Below are 21,723 nucleotides of genomic sequence, written 5' to 3'. Positions count from 1 at the left end.
CACACTACTATAAACGTGCTTAGGTTTCCAAGCCAACACACGAAAGACTAACTGAACACAAAATGCCTGAAACACTATACAGCTGCCCAACCAATAAGCAGAAAACATCACCGCAGCCAAAGAGAACCATGTTATCCAATCATTCTAAGCCTCGGTTTATGAATCTGAATGACTGGCACAGAATAAGCATTTCATAAATAATATCTGATATATTTTTTCATTTGCTTGAGATTACACATGTTTCATTCTCCTTGGAATGAAAGTATCCACAGTTGGGATTATCGGTCATTATTAGAAAATGTTTGGGTTTTCACATAAAACAAAAAAAGATTTAAGTGTCTAGGCAAGAAATGCACAAAGGGGATTGATGAAAGTGCACTACACATGAGAAAAGGGCAGCATGAACTAAAATGAAGTAACCAAGAGCCTGAAGATAGAGGAAAAAACTAAACTAAAAAACTATACACCATAGACTATTACTCAGCCACTAAAAAGAATTCATTTGAATCAGTCCTAATGAGATGGATGAAACTGGAGCCCCTTATACAGAGTGAAGTAAGCCAGAAAGATAAAGAACATTACAGCATACTAACACATATATATGGAATTTAGAAAGATGGTAACGATAACCCTATATGCAAAACAGAAAAAGAGACACAGAAATACAGAACAGACTTTTGAACTCTGTGGGAGAAGGTGAGGGTGGGATGTTGCAAAAGAACAGCATGTATATTATCTATGGTGAAACAGATCACCAGCCCAGGTGGGATATATGAGACAAGTGCTCGGGTCTGGTGCACTGGGAAGACCCAGAGGAATCGGGTGGAGAGGGAGGTGGGAGTGGGGATCGGGATGGGGAATACGTGTAAATCTATGGCTGATTCATATCAATGTATGACAAAACCCACTGAAATGTTGTGAAGCAATTAGCCTCCAACTAATAAAAAAAAAAAAAGAAAACATAGCTTTCTTCTAGAAAAAAAAAAAAAATAAACTAAAAAACTAAACTATATCATAAATGGAGAATATATGATATACGGAGGATTCTCCTGATTAGAGAAGATATGAGATGGAATCTCAGGAACTTCCCAGTTGACTTATTGGCTGCGTATACAATGCGAAGATGGAGGTTAACAAATAATAACAGTAGTAAAACCTTATAGGATGTTGATATACAATTACATGTGCTCATTTAAACTTTACAATCCTATGAAGTAGGTATGCTACCCTTATTTTGAAGTAGGGAAAACTGAGGTTGAATAACTTGCTAGTAAAATAAACTCAGTTTTTAAAATAAAGTAGGATTCAAACCCACAGACACTGATTCCAGATTTAGGAAGTCTGAACCATTATCTTATACTGATGCTTTTGTATATTAGTGGGAACCCAGCTACTTACATAAAGGGGTTTCCTGCATTAGAAGTTTATAGCTTGAATAATAAAGATCCCACTTATAAATATATAAACATTACATAATCATTTACAGACTATCTGACAATGTTCAGTATCTGGGGTGGGAGTGGGTAACTAACATTTATTAAATGGTACTGAATCCCAGACACTGTCTGAAATGGTGAAGTAAGTTATTTAACCTTCACAAAACAGCCATGGTGACAAGTTCTATTAAATCCACTTTACAGCTTCCATGATAGCTCAGTTGGCAAAGAATCCGACTGCAATGCAGGAGACCCCAGTTCGATTCCTGGGTTGGGAAGATCCCCTGGAGAAGGGATAGGCTACCCACTTCAGTGTTCTTGGGCTTCCCTTGTGGAAGTATTGTTAGCATCTAACAATACCAAACACAACACAGGTGGCTAGAGGCACTTCTCCTAAAGCCTAAAACTGCTTCAGAAGCATTAGGTTGGAAAGGAGGATAGTACCGCACTCCTTGGGTTCTCATTTAAATGCCAATGTCAGAAATAAAAGGTAGGGAATGACAAGACAATAGAAAGAAGGCCTTTTTAAGAGTTAAAGAGTTTTCCAATTGGATCTCGGTAAAGCTAGGAGGGAAGGAGTAAGAGTAGAAAGCTTTTTTTTTTTAAATGAGAGTGCTGCAAATTTGAATTCCAGCTATGCCATTAGCTTTGTTTGCTCATCTGGAAAATGATGCCATTAAGATTCAACTCTCTGGCTATTAAATGATTAAATTAAATATCAAATGCAAAGCATGTAAACAGTGGCACGTAGTAAAAGCTTACTAATCTTGAGTCTCATCCTCTTGCTCCCTCTCCTTAGCACTTAACAAGATGTGCTACATGCCCCACAAACCTGGGAGATGTGGGCTACCCAAAGGACAAGTTCACCAAAAGAGCACAAGATACTCAGAAAGTGGTTTGCTCATTTTCCACCAAACTCACATCATGATTCCCGTATTGCCCCAGGGCCTTTTTGCCTGCTTCTTCTAAGATATTCACCATCTTTAGGTCACATCAGGTTGTATAAACAGGGGCCTAGTATTTTTTATTTAAATTTCTATTTCTCACCAAAAGTTGGGGCTTCTTACACACATAAACACACACACATACACCAGAACCATTCACTAAATGTGCTTAATACATGTGACAAGTGATCTGGTGGAAGACTGAGGCAGGGAAACTATTGTGAGAAAAATGAACAGCAGACTGCTGCTGCTGCTAAGTCACATCAGTCGTGTCCGACTCTGTGCGACCCCACAAATGGCAGCCCACCAGGCTCCCCTGTCCACAGCATTCTCCAGGCAAGAATACTGGAGTGGGTTGCCATTTCCTTCTCCAGCAGCAAACTAAAATAAGCAAATAACTTGGCCTTGCGTTTTTAGGAAAGGAAACATGATTTACTGAGCAGTCTTTCTCTTTTTCTTTTTTACAAAAGGAAACATATCAATTTCTGAAGAGGAACATTCAAACTTATGACAGGACTAAGAATACCACCGTAGTCTTCCAAAATATTTGATCTTTCACAAAACTGTACTACTTCATATAAGAGTCAGGATTTAATGTGGTCACATTCCTAGGAAAAATGTTCCTCCTTTAAGCCTCTGCAAATCGTTTACACAGGATTTAGCATTTACTGAATAAACAACCATGTACCTTCTGTGAAAGGGGATATTACAGTGAATAAGTCCCTGTCCTCCAGAACCTCGGAACTGCGCAGTGCAGGAAAGTCTACAAAGGAGCTGCAGCACAAGGCAGAACACAACGCCCTAGAAAAGAGGGCCGCACTCAGCCAAAGAACGAAGCATACGTAACACAGGCCTTCTGTGGGAGCTTGAGGCGGAGGGATAAGGGACGCTTAAAGGGACCTCGATAGCTACAGAACTGTGACAGATGGAGAGCATGAGGCACGGGCAAAGTCCACAGAGGGTGAGGAAGCAGGAAAAAATATGAGAAATGTTGGAGGCACAAATGTAAAATAGTGAACCATCTATTTGGGCACACTGTAGCTGAGAGAAATGGGACAATAAGCTGAAAAATTAAGATCTTATGACAGGAACCCTTGAATACTACACAAAGGTGGAATTCTAACTGTTTTTTGCAGACAATAGAGCTCATAAAGGCAGCAGTCAGGGAAATTCTATGACATGAGTCAACTGCAAGAAGATTCTCCAATGTCTGTGGGGAAGATAGACGGAAGGGGAAGGCTGGAGGCAGGGAGACTGGGTTGGAGACTACTGTGATCACCCAGGTAAAGAAAAAAAAAGCTAGGTCAGAGGCAGGGAACAGAAGAGAAGACAAAGGCGCCACACACTGGGAGGGAGCACTGAGACGGTCTGGCAAACTGCTGAATTGGGGGCTGGAGAGAGAGAAACCTAGATGAAATAAGGCAGGGGTCAGCACACTTGGGTCCACATGCCAAGTCTGGCCTCCTGCCTGTTTTCCACAGCAAAGAAATGTACAAATTTTAATTTTGGGGGGCCATACCACGCAGCATGTGGAACTTTCCCAGCCAGGAACTGAACTCACACACCCTGCACTGGGAGTGCGGAGTCTGAACCACTGGACTACCACGGAAGTCCGCGATTTTCACATTTTGAAATGGCTGGGGAAAAAATATTTTGTGACAAGTGGAAACTCGAATGTCGGCGTCCACACATAAAGTTCTCCTGGAACACAGGCACACTCGTTGGTTTACATGTTGTCTATGTCTGCTTTAGTTACACAGCTGCTGAATTGTGGAGTTGTCACAGAGTGGCATGATCCTCAAAGTTGAAAATATTCACTGTCTTCCTCTCTACAGGAAAAGTTTTCTGACCACTGGTTTCGAGGGCTATGAATAGACTTAGTACTAAGAGGAACAGAGAAATCATCCACTGGTTGGCTGGGTCAGAAAAAGATGCTATCAATTCTGGAGCAGTTAAACAGGAGGTATCAACAAGACATGCAGGTAAGCAAGCCCACCATGGAATAGAAAGATCATCCCACCATGGGGTCTAGGCGCCCGCTGTTCTCTGCCTGGTATTCTTCCTCCAGGTCCTGGCATGGCCTGGCTCCTGCAGTCTGAGCCCAAATGTCATTTCCTCAGAGGTAGCCCCTCTCCTGCCTACCTAAGCATTCTCTACCCATACCATACTGTTTCTTTATCCTCACCTGAAATGATCTTCTTAATTACCATGTTTAACATCTTCGAATGTTGGCACCTTAAGAACGAGACCCTACCTCTTATTCTTGTGTCCCCAGTGCCCTGAACATTTGCCTAAAGCTGCTCAGTCAGTATTTGGGCAAGTAGGGAGTGGAGAAGAAGGAATATGAATAAAAGAACACAGATGAAAGCAGGTCATCTGCACAGTTCTAGGAACATGTAAGATCTGCCATTCGAAGAACCTTTAGGAAAGTCTTTGATGGGGGCAGGAGAGAAAGGAGAGGAAGAGAAGACACCTAAGAGAAAACAAAGACAAGGAGAGAAAGGAAAAAAGTATTGTCTCAGAAGCCAGACAGCAGTGGGGTGGGGCATCTTTCAGGAAGGAGTGTTTAGCAGCATCAAAATGTCTCAGATAACAAGTGCATTATAAAGGCCTCAGTGTGACAGCAAAAAGGTCACTGGTGACCTCAAACAAGTCTTAAGAATGTGGAGATTGTAGTCAGATAGCAAAGGGTTAAAGAATGAGCACGTGGGAGGAAGACTTTCAAGGCACTTGGCAGCAGAGTGGGCAGAGGTGCTCCCAGGGGTGGGGTGGGGTGGAGTGGGGAATCCTTCTATATTTCATACAATGACTCCAGTTCCATCCTATAATCCATGTCTTAAAGCCTTCAATTTCCCCTGCTGTGCTATGATAAGGCCCTGCCTCATCAGGTGGCAGCCGAGTCACCAGTCTGCCCCTCTGTCCTCTCTGCTCCAGCTGCAGTGTTGGTTCCATCTCAGATCCCTTGTGCAGCTTCCTATGGCTGGAAAACCTCCTCAGCCCCTTGGCCTGGCTAGCTCTTTCACTCTTCATATTCCAATTAAAAAAAAAAAAAAATCACAAAGACCCCCTCTTCTTACTGCCCCCCCACCTCTGCTTTACACCGAACTAAAACATCTCTCCAGGTACTCAGCATTCTTGTAACAAGCAGTTGTGTAACTGTTTAAGTATTGTGTCTTCTACTAGCAAGGCAGCTTCTGAGGGCAGGAATCAGGCCCATCATGTTCTCACATAATATACAATCTACAGAGAATGGATAAGTAATAGAATGAACTTATTTAACTTATATGCAGAGTACATCATGAGAAACACTGGGCTGGAAGAAGCACAAGCTGGAATCAAGATTGCCAGGAGAAATATCAATAACCTCAGATATGCAGATGACACCACACTTATGGCAGAAAGTGAGGAAGAACTAAAGAGCCTCTTGATGAAAGTGAAAGAGGAGAGAGGAAAAAGCTGGCCGAAAGCTCAACATTCAGAAAACTAAGATCATGGCATCTGGTCCCATCACCTCATGGGAAATAGATGGGGAGACAGTGAAAGCAGTGTCAGACTTTATTTTTTTGGGCTCCAAAATCACTGCAGACTGTGATTGCAGCCATGAAATTAAAAGACTCTTGTTCCTTGGAAGGAAAGTTATGACCATCCTTGATAGCATATTAAAAAGCAGAGACATCACTTTGCCAACAAAGGTCCATCTAGTCAAGGCTATGGTTTTTCCAGTGGTCATGTATGGATGTGAGAGTTGGACTGTAAAGAAAGCTGAGTACCGAAGAATTGATGCTTTTGAACTGTGGTGTTGGAGAAGACTTTTGAGAATCCCCTGGACTGCAAGGAGCTCCAACCAGTCCATCCTAAAGGAGATCAGTCCTGAGTGTTCATTGGAGGGACTGATGCTAAAGCTGAAACTCCAATACTTTGGCCACCTCATTCGAAGAGTTGACTCATTTGAAAAGACCCTGATGCTGGGAGGGACTGAAGGCGGAAGGAGAAGGGAACGACAGAGGATGAGATGGCTGGATGGCATTGCCAACTCAATGGACATGAGTTTGGGTAAACTCTGGGAGCTGGTGATGGACAGGGAGGCCTGGTGTGCTGCAGATTCATGGGGTCACAAAGAGTCAGACACAACTGAGTGACTGAACTGAACTGAACTGACTGAATGGAATGAACATGAAAACCCGAGAGCAATTTTACCTCAAGTAGTTTATGCATCACAAGTGGCTTATTACTCCCCAAATCCCACATCAGGTAGGCTTACAATTTATGTTCAGGCCAGTCTGGCCTCCTCTGATCGCCCCTTCCTACTTCTGACCAATTAGGTGAATGTCATTCTAAATATGTAAAAAAAAAAAGGGGGGGGGGTGTTTTGAGATACCATCCTACATCAGATGATCTTCCCAATGAGGTGACTGATATACAGTGATTGGCAGACCTGACCATAGCTTTACAGATGACTTTAACGGAACAAAATCATTCAGAATATTAAATACAGGCATTAAAGCATCTTCCTTTTTAAATCTGTATTTTGTGAATTAGCCCTGAAGTGGATTTGCAGGTGTACTTGGCAAAACACCCAGTGTACCACTCTATGATACAATCTCATCTGTCTGCCTCCCTGTTGTGTGGCCCATTCAGCTAGTGTTTTTTTTTTGTTTTTTTTTTCCAGCTAGTTTTATAATAAGATTTTTCGCTGGGAAAATATACATTTGGCAGATTGTTTTTTCCTAGATTTTTTTCTTCTTTCTTTTCTCCCACTGTAACATAAAAGATTATTTTAAATTCTACTAATTGAAAAAATTGCTATAAATTACAGCCTTGCTACAGTCTGAGCAAATTAACTGTGCAAATAAGCCTGCAGATAAAATTGTGCTTAACTGAATAAACTGCTGTCAGTTCTAATACCCTTAAGCCCTTTAAGACACCATTTAAAACAAGAGTTGCATTAACTACAAAGTGTTCTTATCTATTTCTCCTTTATACATTCAACTTGTCTGAATGTATAATGTACCTGGGATTACCCAATAATATAATATACCCAATATAATGTACCCAATGTACCTGGGATTAACAGACCTAAATTTATCTTTTTTAATATCTATAGATCAGTCAGCCTGTTCACCATTTGAGCTGGACTTCCCTATGTTATGCACCACCTCCCCAGTAAAAACTAGGGAGTTTCACTGTCACTTTCCTTCTCAAATGCGAAGACAAGGAGAAGCGACAGCTCACTTCTTTATCAGAGCACATGGAATGAGCCTATCATCAAGAGTGCCTTTCCAACCATATGACAACTACTGTTCTTGAGAATATGAATAAATGCAACATAAACATTACTGAGAAACAAATATAGATATATTTAAAGTGTGATTAGGAAGAAGGGCCAACTTTTGTACAATTTTATATTTTAGGTAAGTCTTGCTTTAGGAAAATACTACACACACATGGAAAAAGAAACTGATAAAAACAGCATTCAGGGGAAACAACATTATTTAAGAGTTCTCATAAACGTTTATAATTCCTTAAACAGCAAATTCCCTAGGACGTTATCTGATTTATAAGATTTTAAATTTCTACACAATTCTAAAGACACCATTTTACAACCAGGTATGCTGGTGCCCCTCTGCCAACAGCTCACCACTCGCTAAGTAAACTGAATCAGGGAGAGCAACACAGTATTTTTATATTGACTTTCCCAGAAAGCCTAATACATTCCTACCAAATTATATACCTTGGATGGCATTTAAAGTTAAATTAAAAGCACCTCTGTTTCTCATTTTTTCTTAAAAATAGGGCAAAACTTAATTTATTTACCACCTTAGTGCTGTCTACATACTAAACTCTTCTAGATTTGAGAAAATGTCTTCTTTAGGTGCCTAAACGTTTTTGATTTATCCATTTCTAACTGAAGCCTTTCTAATATTGAATGAATCAGCTACTTTTGTGTTTAGTGGGTCCACTTCCCTACCATCTTACAGCATTCTGGATATAATTTGAACTCTTCCATTTTTAACACAAAGCATATTTACCAATTAGAAGGAAAAACAAAAGACAGCGAGCGAGAGAGCCAGCAAACGTTTAACTCATAACACCATAACATGTGCCTGGCACCACTCCAAAACCTTTAGGTGTAGTCAGTCACTCAATATTCAAAATAATCCTAGAGGTAGGTACTACCTCATCTTCCTTTTATGGGTAAGGAAACAGGTATAACCTGCCCACATTCTTACAGCTAGGATCAAACTAAGCCTCCAAAAACACAGATTACATAAAAAACAAGACAGTAAGTCTGTGTACTATCTAAAGGTGTAATTAAGTTGACCTGATTTAGTCTCTCCCCCCGCCTCACTGGTGGGTTCCAGCAATTATCATTACCTACTCCACAGAAAGCCACAGGTCCCCTCCTTAGGTTTGCAGAGGTAGATCACTCAAGTCACTTTCCCTGAAGAGTGAAAGCTCCTCCTGCCGAGCAAAGATTCCTCACCGGGTTTTCACACTGAAGAAACCTCTTTCTTCAAGGCTGTCCTGTCGCAATCGTGACAGCAGCTTCTTACTCCACCCCCACCCCTGCCTACCACTTGCACATCTCTAAACCCCTACAGTTGCCCTTTTCTCAGAGAGACCAGAAGTACCTGGCCTCATTTCCATTATGCTCCGCAACTTGACCTCTTCTCTTTTTAATGGTTTGCTCATTTTCCATACCAATTACTGTACTGTGTTGTGAGAAGGACACCTTCCTTATGCTATGTATTTACGATGGCATCTGCCTCTCCACTAAATGGCCCCACACAGGGTGCTTCACTTTTTGAGTTAAGGTTCTGCTTTTCATAAACCTCTCCTCATTCACTTCCAGTATAAAAATTAACATTGCCTGCCTCAGACAGTGTGCCTTCCTGTATTCACTCTCTTTACAATTCCCAACTCTTGCATTTGTTGTATTTAATCTCCTACTGCCTTGACAATCAGTTAGGTTAATTGTATACAAATCCTTTATAAATTAAAAGCAAAGCAAAATAAAATTTTACTCTACTATAAGGAAAGCATATGTGGCTTCATGACATCTATTCTGACTCTTAAGTATTTTCTATTTCCTAGCAGTCTTCTGAACAATTGATAAATGGTGGATAGTAAGGACCATTTTCTGTGATGCAGAGGATGAACAGTTGCACAATGGTCAAATGAAGCTGATCCTTTATAGAATAGTCAGTACTTCCATTTTCTAATGATGCTATTCTGGAGCTCAGAAACTATGAATGGCTTCCCATCTTCCCAGTCCATTCATTCAACATAGGCCATAGTCTCTGAACTCACAACGTTCAGAGACTTGAGTAGTCTTTCGAGTCTGGCCCCATCCTGCATGTCCAAGCCCAACCTCTTTCTGCTGCCTCTCAGTACCCTGCTCTGGTCACTGTGGCCGCCTCCAAACTGGTCACCCACAGGCACATGCCCACCTTTGTGCCTTTGCTCACGCTCTATCTCTGCCTAAATTTCCATCCACCCCTAAGGAAAAGAACTCTTACTCACTCCTCAAGCTCAACTCAAATGAATTTCGTCAAAAAAAAAAAAAAAGCATTGGAGGGATTTCCCTGGTGGTCCAGTGGTTAAGACTTCTCGCTTCCTCTGCAGGAGGCTCGGGGATAGCCCCTGGTCAACAAAGACCTCACATGCCCATGCTGCGTGGAGCAGCCAGGAAAAAAAAAAAAGCATTAGACAAGGGCTCCAAGCAGGAATCAGCTCTCTTCAGGGGCTAAAGTGCTCTCTTAACTCTGACCTCTACTATAATATCAACCACATTGTGTTATATTTATAGCAGGCTTGTTTCCATACGAACTGTCTTATCCATCTGCCAGGAACTTTGCAGGTACCAAAGAGATCTTTGTATATACAAAGAATGAGTTATTGAATCTATAATATAAAAAGTGGGGAACAAGGGGGGAGCTACTTGGTGCTCTGACTTTAAAGGAGTACCATGACGGTTTCTAGGAAACACTCTATAATGTAGGATTTACTTATTTTTATGCGCATAACCTGCAACGAAGACACTCTGAACATACATAGGATCATCCACCAAACTCTATAAAAGTAGAATTTTTGCCTGTTTTTTTCTATTTACTCCCTCCCTGAGGCTCATAACAGAAGCTCAAGAAGTATTTACTAAATAAATAAATGAATGCAACAGAGTGCTGTGTGAATATTAATGGTAAGTCAATTCAGTTACCACGGATTAAAAAAATCCCAACAAAGACCAGCTCAGTCTTCTGTCTAGAGCAGACTTAAAGAAGTTTTCATTGCTTCTAAAGCAGGTCTTGCCTCGGCGTTTGGCAGTTTACTCAGCGCACCAAGGAAAACCTGTGTGCCCACTGACAGCTGCTAAGCATCACAGATCATGAAACCTCAGAAGTAAATATACCACGGAAATGAACTGAAAACTTTCATGCTTTCTTGTTGCCTCAAACTGCCAAAAAAGCTGGTGCACTTCAGAGGAAAGAATACTCATAGGAAGTCGTTTCCTGCCCTGAAACACGGTCATTTCAACATGGCAGCCGCTGAAACCCCATGTTACCATAGGGTTCTCGAGACAGGAAGCAATAGCGGCGCACCTAGCCGAGAGGAGAGCAAGCAGCGGAGAGGAAACAGCGTGCCAAACGAGGGCACGGGCGGGGGTAGGTGACAAAGAACAAAAGCAAAGAACCAATTCCTCTCATGTCTCCTACAACATAACTGACTGTACATAATTATTACGGGGAGAAATGAAGGGCACAAAAACAAACAGCACCTTCCCTGGTCACCAGCTGCTGCTTTTTCCATAGTTAACTCTTCTTCTGCATTAATGACGCTAATACAAAAAAAAACAACTGGTAAGAACTTGTCCTTAAATGGGTAAGGGAGTGGGCCATGGCTGACTTTTCTCCTATACTTTCGACTTTATGTTCTAATTTTTTTTTTTTTTTTTTTACAATGAGTTAAATGAGAAAATCTTTACATTTAAAGAAATAATAGAGATAAAAATTTTATGCTCTAATAATAATAAAACTACATTAAATAAATCCTCTACCCTAAAAAATGAATAAAGAAGTTATTAACACCAAACCATCCAATCTTGGCATTCAACATACTGCACCCCCTTTCCTCCTCAACAGCCAGTATATCTAACAATTTATTTATTTAAAAAAAATCACATCTTACAAAGAATATACCAAGGGGGTTCTCTATAAGTGATTGCCAAGAGGGAGCGGGATGGGGAAGGGAAAGACCAGCAGTTTGGGATTAGGAGATACAAGCAATTATATGTAGGATAGATAAACAGCAAGGTCCTACTGTATCGCACAGGGAACTATATTTAATAAACCATAATGGAAAAGAATATTTAAAAAGTCTGTGTGTGTATTACTGAGTCACTGCAGCACAGCAGAGACTGGTACAAAACTGTAAATCAACTATACTTCAATTTAAAAAAAAAATCATGTCTTCACAATAGTTATAACTTGCACAGCACTTCATGCTTTCCATCCATTATTTTTGTAACTTTTCCCAACATCTTTGTGTGATGGCCAAAGTGGATATTTTACAGATGAAGAAAATAGGTGCCTGAGTGAAGCAGCCTGCCATGACAGAAGGCAGGATCTTGTTACCCACTTGGCTAAAGCATAATTTCTCAAGCCTAACACTCCCGACATTTTGAGCCAGAGAATTCTTTGCTGTAGGGGGCTGCACCAGGCACTGTAGGATGTAGAACAGCATCCTTGACCTCTACCCACTGGATACCAGTAACACTGCCTCCCCACTCCCATCACACCCCCACAGTTGTAACAACTAAAAATGCCTCCAGAAACTGCAGATACCTCCTTAGGCGCACAGTTATACCCAGCTGAGGAACACTGGTCCAAAAGAATCTACAAGGTTCTTTCTGGTATCTTTATTCTATGATAAGGCTCCACAGAACACTGGGCCATGATAAATCACAGACCATCAGATGCTGCTTGCTCAGCAAGATTCAGTTAATTAATCAATTCTCCATCCACTTAAAATATTTTTTTAATGTGAAAACAAACAAGAAAAATTTCCTTGTGTAAACACTCACATCTCAGATGGTATATCTTCTAAGAGCATATTATCGCATTAGACCATAATAAATATATACATAATAAAGATATATAAAATAATGTGCATTTAAGGGGTAAAAACAGACCTCAGTCTTTCTTAATAAATCTTATGAATGCAGCTATACCTTAGTGTCCCCTCTATTAAAATGGGTATAAACCTACACATTCTCAATACTTGCTTCAGCTGGGTTTCTGTCCAAACATATACTTCAAGCTATTCAGAAGAAACTGAGCGATAACTTCAAAACATTATTGGAATTTCTGGTCTGCAGTTGAAACCATTAGTGTTTGTAAACCCAGAATCTAACCTTGCAGATTTCATTATCCCATTTAGAAGCATTTCTTCATGTCATTTAAAGAGCCTCTTTTCCTGCAAAAAGCAACTCTGCCCTCAAAATCCCTTACTTTCACCAGCTTTTTAGCAAATGTCTGAATTGAAAACATTTTGCAAGCTAATTCCCCTTAACACTTTAAACCTGTAACGGGTAGATACCAATTGATCAGAGATTTTAAACACATATAGAGCATTAGCCAAATTGATATTAAGACTGACTAAATTACAACAAATTGAAACATAGTTATATTTTGGGAAATGTTTGAATTATTTTATCTATATATGTATAATTTATTCACCCTCAATCATCATTTCCCAATAATAATAAGCAAGTAGTATATTGTGGAATGGGGAAACTAAACTAGCTTTATTCAATACGGAGTGTCACACTGCAACCCTAGTAGTAAAAAAATACATTTTGGTATTTAGAGAAAGTAAAATACAGTGTAAGTGCTTAGCTAATATAATACAGAGAGTTAAGAGGTTGTGATTACTCCTGTTCACAATCTTGTAGATATGATGCACTTGCGTCTTTAAATGTGATCTGGATCTATACATAGGAGACATTTTCTCCATATTACAATGCCTATTGTACCCAAAGTGTCTGGTACCCTTGTAGCCTCCATTAACCTTCACCACAAAGTACAGAAGAACACATTGATCCTTCAATAAAAACGACTGCCTGGTCTTGAAAAACAGTCACCCAAAGCAAAAGCCAGAAACAACACAAAATGGGGTTTTGGAAAGGGAGGAACAAAGATTTAATCAATATAAAATGTTCATCTTAAAAATTTTTTTTCCACTCTGTAAATGCCCATAACGCAAATCTTTCTTAAAAAAAAAAAAAAAAAAGCCAACAACCAGACACTCCACGATCACATTTAATTGTTTCTGCATTATACTCATCACTTAACTATGTCAGGTTTTTAACGCTTTCCTCCACCGAAAAAAAGTAATGACAATTTTACACAGCTGTAAACTGCCACTGAGAGAAAAGTCCTGGACTCTTAAAAAAAAAAAGTTAATAGCATGTATCCAACCAGGGACAGAAAACAGCTCACAGCCACGTATTAAGCGAAGTGGCACGGGGGAAGGGGTCCTCTTGCCATGGACACAAAAGAATTCACAAAGAATATGCCATACAAAAGAAAAAAAAAAGGTGCACGAACACCTGGTAATAATCATACCCTTTTTCTAGTCTCCTAGAGAAATTCCTCGGTAAACACACATCCAAGGAGCCTACATCCCTGGAACCTTGGGGAGTGACTTACGAGGGGGTGTTTACCAGTCCTGCTAAAGCGACGTCTCTTTTTTGATGTTTGATGACCGCGCGCGGACGGAGTCTGAGGAGTTAGACAAGGAGCAAGAGACCAGCCCCACTTTCGGTTAATGAGACCCTTTACAGAAGGATTCACAATTCTCCGAACGGCTCTTCACTGTTCCTCTTCCCTGGCCCTCCGGCCCAGGGTGCGTCATTCACACTGTTCGCCGGTTGCCTGGGGCCCGAGTCCCAAAAGAACCTAAGAGGGGAGGGGGCGTCTCTTGAGTCCCCAGACGCCCCTTTGCCCCAAACAGGGCCCCAGATCCTAGAAACTTTCCTTCGCTGAGATGGCAAAGAAGTCAAAGAAAAAGACCCTCAGCATCCGTCCCGAGGCCTGAAAAATCCTCCTCCCGCTCCCCGGCAATTCTGCCAAAGGGCTGGCGGTCAAGTTCTCGGTGCAAGAGCGAGGGACGTCAAACCTCAACCCCGCGCCTGTATCTCGGGGTGGTATAAACAGGATGTCAGCGCGTCCCAGGCTTGTTTATGAAAACTTGGTGTGCACTCTGGGGGAGGGGGCAGAGAGCCTTAACCTTTCCCCTTCGTGCCTGGGGGGCCCCGGCCCCCGATCTCCCCGCCGCCAGCCGGCTCTGCTCCTTTGGAAATCCCCCGCCTTCCTAGCCCGCCCCTACCTCGGCCCGGCCCGGCCCCCAGGTCCAGCTCGAGGAGCGACCGAGGGTGCGCGGCGCGCGAGGCCCGAGCGCGGCAGCCGCGTCTCCCACCAGTGCCGGGCTGAGCGCCCCTCTTCTCGCTGCCCACGGCCGCCGCAGGCTTCTCTACCTCCATTCGGTGACACTCACCACTTCCGTGTGCGCCTGGGCCGGGGGGCTCCGGGTCACTGCGAGGGTCAGGGTCAGGCGGCCAGCTCCCTAAGCGGCTAACCCCCCAGGGCCCCGGCGTTGACGCGCCGGGGGCCGAGGAGTGGGCGCACGGTGGGCAATCACCTTTTGGGTGAGGGCCGGGGCAAGTCTGCGGCGGCTAGCTACTCGGCGGCCGCCGCGGCCTGCGCTGGGCGACGCACCCGCCTCCCGCCCCGCCCCGCGGCTGGCCCCGCCTACCACCCCGCGGCAGGTCCCGCCTCCTCGTGGCGTCACGCACAGCTGCCCCGGAAAGCGGGGTGGGGACCGCTGTGGAGGCGGAGGCGGAGGCGGAGGCCGTGGCAGGGCCACCGCGCAGGGCCCAGCGCCTCCAGCCTTCCCGCCCCGCCCCCATCCTGCTTCGCTCACGCCCCCGCCCCTCACTCGCTTCTTTTTACCACGTAGTCTAAAACACCAATGCAGGAATGAGAGGTCTGCAGCCAGAAAGGGAAATTGTCAGGATTTGGCCGTAGATAGACCCCTCTCAGATTTGGAGTGCACTTCACCACATCTTTGTGCATGCGGTGCATTTCTCACAGTCCTTTGCCTCTCTTCCCACTGAGAGGCGAGCTAGTGAAGCCCGAGGCTAACAGAACTTAAGAAATAAATCTCCCTACATGGACAGGTTACTTCACATCCTACCCATTCTGTATTTAAAGGTCTTAGAAGTTTTTTTAAAAACTTATAAATAGTAATAAACACATTTGTTGATATCTAATGTGTGCCAGCGATTTTAATTTTGTACTAATAATCCCTCGAAGCCGTTTTTTTTTTTGTTTTGTTTTGTTTTATCTTCCTTTTATCCATGAGGAAACAAATCAAGGCTTAATTATCCTAGTCAAGATCATACTATAGCCAAGGTTCGTACCCCACAGGCAGTCTATGACCAAATCCTCGTAATTTTGCTTCCTGAGCATGTCTCCAGTCCACTTGTTTCTCTAAGTGTTCCAACAACATGATCCTGGCTACCACCGTCTCTCATCTCATCTGAAGGACCACAAATATATCTTAAATTGTCACTCTGTATTCAGTGCAGTCTCCAGTTCTACACAGTGAGCTTTTTAAAATTCACATGTGAGTGTTCCACTCATTCCCATGCTTAAAATATACCAATATCTTCTCATCCAAAGAGGAAATCTTTGGATGAGAACCTGCCTAGACTGCGCATAACTAGACTTCTGCAACTCAGCTCACTGCTCCCTGAGGCTTCCCCATGTGCCCTGACTCTACTAACCCTCCAGGATTCCTGGAGACTTGAGGAGTTACTGCGGTTTACTTCATACAGAGCAAGTGCTGGGTATGGTATGTGGTGCATGAAAATTGCATTTGAATCTGGAGTTCTGGGTTCTAGGTGTGACTCTCACCATTAACCACCTGTGTTACCCTAAACAATTTACAATTTACTCATAAGAGTTGAGGGGCACACTAAACAATCTCCAAGGTGCCTTCCGGAAGGAGATAGCAGAGCTAACAGAGAAGACAAGAGAATCAGATGGGGAAGGTCCAGCCCAAGCTGCCTACCTTGTGAGTGTTTGAATGTCTTGCCTTACCTGCCACTCAACACTGTTTGCATCATTTTCTTCACCTATCAAATACGGATAATACCTTCTTCATAAAGATGATGCTGAAAGTGACCTAAGATAACACCAGGCCCCATACATGTGGTGGGCCTTAAAGAACAGGTGGCAGTGATATGAGTGGAAACAGAAACACTAAAGAACTGAATTTCAGGTAAGGCAAAGGGTACAGAAAAGGGAAAGTCAGGAAAGCTGCAATGAACTCACTGTGCTTGAGAACAAATCTGGTTGCTCTGCAGGACTCATGAAATGAAATAAGGAGAGGAACTTGGTTGAATTCAGACCCATCCCCTACATACCAAGCATGGCACTGGGTGCTGAGGATTCAAAAAAAGACCCAGTTCCTGATGTTGCTGAACCAGGTTCATTGGTTAGAAGCTCAGCAAGCCAAATGTTGAGGCACCAAGATGTGCAGCAGAGAAAGGAATTATCCACAAGGCAGCCAAGCAAGAAAATGGGAGAATAAATCTCAAATCTGCCTCTCTAAGGGGAGGAGTTTGGGATATTTCAAAGATAAAGAAGCAGTGTAGTCTCAGGTGTGAGGAAAGATGACTGAGGAAAGGGAAAGGATGAAGTGATCAGGTTCTGAACAGGAGTATCTGAATTACATGCTTCTTCATGGTATGTAGGGCTTCACTGGGGCTCAGCTGGTAAAGAATCCACCTGCAATGTGGGACACCTGAGTTCTATCCCTGGGTTGGGAAGATTCCCTGGTGAAGGGAACAGCTACCCATTCCAGTATTCTGGGCTGGTGACTGTATAGCTCATGGGGTTGCAAAGAGTCAGACACGCCTGAGCAACTTTCATGATATGCATATTCAAAAATGGAGGCACTTACCATGATTTGGGGATACAGTTTTTGGCCCTCTGAAGTCAAAAGGTTATTTATGGAACACTTGTGCATGCCCAGTTTTAGGATCAGTGTTCTCAACCAGTCATAGCAGGCTGGAACTCAGACTACACCCAGCTGACTCCAAGTTCCTGGAGAAAACTCGGGCAAGCATCTTATGGTTTAAGCTATGAAGCTTGGTGGATATGCAATTTGCAACAAAATAATTAAGCCTTGCTCAGTGAAGGCAGGCTACAAGCAAGGGGTTTTTTAGCAAGCTGTAAGATAAGCTCAAGAATTTGGGTTAGTTACCAGCTTATGTTGACCCTATGGGGCATGGTTTCCCTGACCTCTGGATGCTCACAGTGGAGTGGAGGAGAGAGATAAGCAACAATTCAGTATGATTCATGCTCTTCTAAAAGTGATCAATGGAAGAACCATCAAACCCAGCCTGATCAAAAAGAAAAGAAGAAGCTACAAGTAGCAAATTAAGTCATAGGAACCAGGGAGAAAGTGGTACATACAGGCAGTAATAAGTATATTCTGTGTGACTGGGGAAATAAGAGAAGATGCTGCTGCTGCTGCTGCTGCTAAGTCACTTCAGTCATGTCCGACTCTGTGCGACCCCATAGACGGCAGCCCACCAGGCTCCCCCACCAGGCTCCCCTGTCCCTGGGATTCTCCAGGCAAGAACACTGGAGTGGGTTGCCATTTCCTTCTCCAATGCGTGAAAGTGAAAAGTGAAAGAGAAGTCGCTCAGTCATGTCCGACTCTTCGCGACCCCATGGACTGCAGCCTACCAGGCTCCTCCGTCCATGGGATTTTCCAGGCAAGAGTACTGGAGTGGGGTGCCATTGCCTTCTCCGGAAGAGAAGATGAGCCTTATGCAAAAACTTTTGCCCAAAATAGTTGTTTTTGAGGTATGTCAGCAGATTTTATTTGACAAGAATCACTCCAGGGCTGGGTTTCTCAACCTCAGCACTACTGATATTTTGGGCCAGAACATTCTTTGTCATGGGGGTGGGGGGTGCTGTCCTCTGCACTGTAGGGTGTTTAGCAACATCTCTGTTCTCTAACTACTAGATGCCTGTAGCAACCCCCTTTGCTCCTCCATTCTACCCCCACCGCCAGCTCCCTAGTCCCCACTTGGTCGTTATGACAACCAAAAATGTCTTTAGACATTGTCAAATGTCTCTTGGGGGACAAAAATCATCCCCTTTGAGAACCACTGCAGCTACTGCTGCTAAGTCACTGCAGTCGTGTCCAACTCTGTGCGACCCCATAGATGGCAGCATCTAGGGATAATGTGAAAGACTAGAAGGCAAGGAGATTAATCATATAGCATTGCAAAGCTCCAAACTGCAAGTGATGAGACCAACAGCTACATCCATGCACCAGGGAGAGATATGGGAAGTTGTCAAAAACCTGAGGAGATAGAATAGTCAGTGGGTAATGACTAATTAGATCTGGATGTTGAGGCAGAGGAAGGAATCTCACATGATTCCCAAATTCTCTCAGTTGACAAGTTGACCAAGGATGCCACCAACTAAACTGGGTGAGGAATTCAACTTTATGTTTGAAAGTAGAAAAGCTTTTAAAAGTTTCTCTATAGGGAATATATAGGGAGAGGGAGAAAGAGAACAGTGTAAAAGGAGGAATAAACATATTTCCTTCTAAGGTGATATGTAGCAAGAAACCTACAATCTGCTACAAATATTAATCTAAATTGAACCAAATCAAATGTAATGAAGAAGTATCTTATTAGGAAATTCTCTTTTTAAAAAAAGCATCCAACCAGAAATCATACATAGTTTTCACACATGAATTTTCATCAAAAGAGCATTTGCTCACCAATCTTTCTCTGCAAAAGCTGTTACCTGGATTACAATGGGAAAATAGATTCAAACAGTGAGGTTTGCCTTTAAAAGGTTATACTGAACAAAGCTAAACTAAAATACCATTGTACAAGTCATAACATTTAGTTATAGGAAGTTGGAAACTAGAAAAGAGAACCAAGATCACCTCTAATTTTCTTGTAATTATTTTTTCACTGGGGATATTTTTAATACAAGTATAATGATAGTGTACATGTAATTTTATAAATGTTCCCTTAAACTTATTTTAATTTATAAGCATTTTACTTAAATGCTTACTACAGAAGTTTCATAACCAATGATTTTCTTCCTGCACATAACCTAAATAGTAATTAAATATGTAATGTTTATAACAGATAATACCTTAGGAGACATTCACAGAAATGGGATTATTGAATCAAATGGACTGCAAGGTTTAGATTCTTGATTCATAGATTCATATTGGCCTGTCACTTTCCAAGAAGTTTCCACAAATCTACGGCCATACCACCCTGAACATGCCCAATCTCCTCTGATCCCAGAAGCTAACCAGGTTGGGCAGGGGTAGTACTTGGATGGGAGAAGTTTCCACAGATTTATACTGTCCTAAAAATATACACAATGTTCAGTTTTGTAACAATGGACATAACTTTTTAAATGGTTTATAACCTTAATATTTCAAAAATAGTGAAAAAAAAAAATAGTCAAAGTGAAAGTCGCTCAGTCGTGTCTGACTCTTTGCAATCCCATAGATTATACAGTCCATGGTATTCTCCAGGTCAGAATCCTGGGATCTGGGAACCCTGGAATTGAACCCAGATCTCCCGCATTGCAGGCAATTCTTTACCAGCTGAGCCACAAATGAAGCCCAAAAATTCTGGAGTGGGTAGCCTATCCCTTCTCTAGGGGATCTTCCCAACCCAGGAATCAAACGGGGGTCTCCTGCATTGCAGGCAGATTCTTTACCAACTGAGCTATCAGGAAAGTCCTTAAACGTTTTATAACCTTAATGTTTCAAAAATAGACCTTGTTGCTTTAATTTTGAATTTCCATGATTGTTAAAGAGATTAATAATTTTCCATGGGCTTTCTCACTAGTATTTGTTGGTCATGTTTCTCTTAATGTATCAATGTGTGTGCCAAGAGTGAGGAGGAGAAATACTGCGTTTTTGTTTTTTGTCCACTATTTTCTGGGGTCATACTATCTTCTATCAATTTGTAGTAGTAATAAAAAATAGCAAAGTTTATTTAAAGCTTTAATGAAAATATCAAAGTGTTTCTGACATGCTTTCTTCCAACATACTATTTGCTCTCTAAAACACTACGCTTGTTCAAGTTTTCATTTTCTCGTAGTCAAGTATGTTGAACTGTTGTGGGTTTTTGATTTGTTGTCTGTTTGCTTACATTGTGATTTTATGTGTGATTCTTTAGGAACTCATCCCCTTTATGAATTACAACAGATATTTGGTGAGTACCACTACGTACCAGGCACTATTCTGTCTTGCAGATACAGCAGTGAAATAAGACAGAAGAGGTTGCTAGCTGGGGAGGACAGTTGAAAACAAGTGAATGAATAAATAATTTAAGACAATGCCAGATAGTGATACATGCTAATTTTTAAAAAAAGAGATTTAAGAGATAGAAAATCAGAGGAAATGGAATAAATGTTCATTCTACATTACTCTGTTTTATCTATATAGAGCTAAATGTTTTAAATGTGTAATATTTAAACCACTTAAAATTTCAATGCTCTGAGATGCCTAAAGTGCTATTTTTTTTACAGTCAAGACTACATTTGTGTTGAAAATATAGTATTCAATAAATGTTTGCCTTTCATTTAACAATCCCTCTCCCTCATCCCACCCTCCAAAAAAAAAAAAACAACAACAAGGAAAAGTAAAATTAAATGTGAAATCTTTTACCTCAAAACTAAAATGGAAACTGGATTGATCTTCCATATGATTTCTGGTGCACTGAGTTAGCCTCCATCTATGATGGGGAAATGATTACATTTACAAGAATGAGATCCCTTTCCACTGCTTAGCACTGTGAAGACAGAAGACTATTGAAAACATGAATTCATAAGGATAGACTGAAAGGAAGAAAAAGAGCTTGATTAAATGTAACAAGAAGGAAAAGTAAAACATAATATTTTACTTGGAATCATGCATGACATGTAGTAAAAGATCAATAGGTATTTGTTAAAAGTATAATTCAACAAAAGAAAAAAGATGAAAGCAAATGAATCATATATGTATACTTATGAATGTACACTTAAAAACCTTTCCAGACTAAAATTTCTGAGAGAATACTGTCCAGAATAAAACTTTGATACTGCGAGGCATCACACCCTTGAGACAGTATTGGTTCTGCCCTCAAATTATTGCTTGAGGTAAACTTTGGTCTGGTTTGAAACCTGATTTGAGTGCTTCAGCTCACTCCTATAAGACATAAGGTCATTCTTCCTCAGATG

General features: G+C 41.8%; 1 protein-coding gene across 1 annotated transcript in view; it reads right to left on the bottom strand.

Moving 5' to 3' along the window:
* The window catches only part of JAK1 (Janus kinase 1), a 139,264-nt gene extending 124,108 nt beyond the window's left edge, over positions 1-15,156 (bottom strand). The window contains exon 1 of the mRNA XM_061121689.1: positions 14,936-15,156. The gene's annotated coding sequence lies outside the window, so the exon portion shown is untranslated. The remainder of the gene's footprint in view (positions 1-14,935) is intronic.
* Between the last annotated feature and the right edge of the window lie 6,567 nt (positions 15,157-21,723).

This window comes from Dama dama, chromosome 20, assembly GCF_033118175.1.
Source record: "Dama dama isolate Ldn47 chromosome 20, ASM3311817v1, whole genome shotgun sequence".
NCBI lineage: Eukaryota > Metazoa > Chordata > Mammalia > Artiodactyla > Cervidae > Dama > Dama dama.
Note: the sequence above shows the minus strand (reverse complement) of the source record. Positions and strands in the feature narration are given on the sequence as shown.